The sequence below is a fragment of the Sinocyclocheilus grahami genome, unplaced genomic scaffold, assembly GCF_001515645.1.
Source record: "Sinocyclocheilus grahami isolate Dianchi unplaced genomic scaffold, SAMN03320097.WGS_v1.1 scaffold79.1, whole genome shotgun sequence".
Classification (NCBI taxonomy): domain Eukaryota; kingdom Metazoa; phylum Chordata; class Actinopteri; order Cypriniformes; family Cyprinidae; genus Sinocyclocheilus; species Sinocyclocheilus grahami.
The window spans coordinates 505,045-508,765 of record NW_015505258.1 but is presented as its reverse complement, the minus strand read 5'-3'; positions in this window follow the sequence as shown (position 1 = coordinate 508,765).

The following is a 3,721-nucleotide window of genomic DNA, read 5'->3' as shown; positions in this document are numbered from 1 at the left end:
GCATTTGAATCCTCAGTGGCAAATTCTTTAAATATAAAAAACGTACTTACAGTCTGTGAGTCAGAACAGCCGGCATTGTAGTCTACTCTTCCAGGATCAGGAAACAGTCCTCCATAAAATGCGCTGGACACATCTGAATATTTGGGTTGAACTGTTCTGGAACAGTGTTGTAAATACAACTTAACCACGGATTTCTAGTCGTGTCCTCTTCTGGAAGGCCAAACAAAGTAGTTTCGCTTTCACAACAAAACACACAGCGTCACACACGGCGGCCTTGAGTGAGCAGAGGCCTGCGGCTAGAGTGGGCGGCGGCCGGCAGATTCAACGAAGGAGCGAAGGATCTTCTTTATGCACCAATAGCTTGTAACACTTCAAAGAGAAAGGAAAAATTGAAATCGCATCATATGACCCCTTTAAGATATTTTTGATGAAATCCGAGAGTTTTCTGGCCCTACATAGACAGCACTACAACTGACACGTTCAAGGCCCAGAAAGGTTTAAGTATTTAAATACTTGAATAAATAGAATATGATTTAAATACACAATAATAATAATAATAATACTAATAATAGCATTTTATCATTCATTTGGACTTTTTTTTTGTCACTGTGGAGCTTGATAGCTCCAGTCCTCGTTCACTTTCATATTGGAAAAAAAAATTTGCCAGGATATTTTCACATAAAATGTAGTGCCAGAACATTCATTTTTGGGTGAGCTATCCCTTTAAAGCCAAAAACAGATGCACAAAAAATGTTTGCACATTTTTTCATGAATTTACATATTTGATCTTTCACTTTTAGCCATCAGAAGCATTAAATATATTTTGCCGACATTGCTGAACAAGCCATTTTTTATTGACATTGATTTGCACCATTTTAGTTTACTACACAGTTTTTTTTTATCCCTTTAAAGCTGATATGGCAATAAATCATGCTTATTTCAACTCTATCAAACTATATGTAATAATGCACATGGAAATGAAAATACATTTAGCCTGTTTTACTGGAATAATTGACCCTCGATAGTGTAATAGAGATGAATGACATCCAGTATGTGAAAATAATTCCATTGTTTGGTTCCAAGGTGACTTGAATGTCTGAGCCGAGTCTATATGAACAGTATTACTCATCTTTGTAAAAATGACCACTCAAGGTTGAGGTCTGACAAGGCCATGGTGACCCTCAGTATTTAGCTAAACATGAAGATTGCTATCTTATTGCAGGAAATGATTCATCATAATGAATGCTCATACTTCAGCAACTAAAACTGCAGTTATTGGCATTAGACTCGAACATCCTGAATCACCCATTTCCATCAGTAAGTGCATCTGGGACACATCCTACAATATTAATGAATGATGCTATATATTAACAACATGCATCCAGCTCATAGCTTCATTAATATACATTAAGTGTCAGCAGTTGAGATCCTTACAAACAAAGTGGTTATAAGAAGAGATTTGATGAAGGCATAGGCTGATTTAATGTAAATCCTGTTCCTGTCAATTAATCATTCTGCTGACAGAAGAGAATAAAATGGGAGGACTGATAGAAGAATGAGATTAGAAACAGAATTAAGGAGGCAAATATTGATTTCTTTGTTTTCTTGTCCTTTCACATTCACAGATTTAGCTGGTGATGGACTGGCTAAAAGCTGGGGGCATATATATTATAATTTAATGTGAACTGAGTTAGCCATTAAAAATAAATGAAGAATTAAAATTTAAAAATTCATTAAAGATGACTTTTACCTTGAGAATTTTAAAACTCAATAGCAACATGTGGAAATATCACAACTTTTATCACGCTTGTGCTGCATTGTGTCTTGTGCATTGTGTGACTGGTGCCATATTAAATATACAGTACAACACTATACAGTGGGTACGGAAAGTATTCAGACCCCCTTAAATTGTTCACTCTTTGTTATATTGCAGCCATTTGCTAAAATCATTTAAGTTATTTTTTTTTCCTCATTAATGTACACACAGCACCCCATATTGACAGAAAAACACAGAATTGTTGACATTTTTGCAGATTTATTAAAAAAGAAAAACTGAAATATCACATGGTCCTAAGTATTCAGACCCTTTGCTGTGACACTCATATATTTAACGCAGGTGCTGTCCATTTCTTCTGATCATCCAGAGTGAAAAATTTAAGGGGGTCTGAATACTTTCCGTACCCACTGTATAACTTGTTTTAAAGGATTCTATTCACATACCCAAGGCTGAACTTTTAGCATTAAAATATATATTAAAAATATCCATATAACAAAGTTGCACATGCACAAAACATGCAGTGATTTTATATAGAGCTACATATCTATAGGCTATGTAACGATTTGACTCTTGCTGCAGCTTACATCCTTATGCAAGTAAGTGGAGACAAATTTTATTTATTTATTTATTTATTTAAATCATTCACTCAACCAACTCGTTCAAAAATGCATATTGATTTATTCAAAATGAATCACCACTATTATATGCTGTATGGAGTTTGTGCTAGGAGCTGTTCACAGAAACTTTCATACATCTTTCTGTAGTGTTTTATGAATAACACAGCTTTTTAAAAATGCAGTGCTCATGTTAAAAGAATTTCAATGCATCTTTATGTCACAGGTTGTCTGCAGGAAGGAAAACAGGTGAGGTGAGTCTGAACACGAAACAGGCAAAACGTGACACTTTATTTAATTTCACTGTCCTGCATCATATTTAAATCATTCACTCAACCAACTCGTTCAAAAATGCATATTGATTTATTCAAAATGAATCACCACTATTATATGCTGTATGGAGTTTGTGCTAGGAGCTGTTCACAGAAACTTTCATACATCTTTCTGTAGTGTTTTAGGAATAACACAGCTTTTTAAAAATGCAGTGCTCATGTTAAAAGAATTTCAATGCATCTTTATGTCACAGGTTGTCTGCAGGAAGGAAAACAGGTGAGGTGAGTCTGAACACAAAACAGGCAAAACGTGACACTTTATTTAATTTCACTGTCCTGCATCTCATGTTTTTAAACATCAAGAAAGGCATACATGTGTGAAAAATGCAAGGTATCATTTGACCCTTCGCAAAAACCTGCGCTCCTTTAATGTGTCATGAAAGATCGCTGTAGCGCCTCAGTTCAAGCGGCACGTGAACTGATCGTCTTTTCTTATTTACTTAAAGCGCGAAATAAACATGAATGAACATCAGAGGTTATTTTATTTAAACCGTGGAAAGATGTCAAAACACACAATTTTTCAAGTTTAAGTCCACCGAAATTAATCTACTCTCCTGTTTGAGTTGTTTGTTGGGCAAAATGGCAGATACGGCATTATGATTGGTCAGATCAACTGTCAGTCATGCACCCTGCGAAGGGTCAATTCAACACGTGTTTTTTAAAAGTTAAACGTGGTTAGTGTGTCGACATATAGCGCAACTGCGTTCACGGCCACACGAGTTCGATTGTAGTCTTGGGGTATTTTGCCGATCCTGCTTCCCTCTCTCCTCCCAGTAATTTCCTGTCGTCTCTCTACTGTCCTATCTGAATAAAAAGGCATACAAAGCCCATAAATATAACTTTAAAAAAAAGTTACACTTTTTTACGCGAGCAGTGCTTTTTTAGAATGCTATATGAAGCGTTCAGATGCAAAAGCTTTTAAGTGCCTTTTGAAATTTTCTTCTAAAATGAGGATTTTTATTAGGCTCCTTTGTGTAGGTTCAGTAATTTTACTTTAG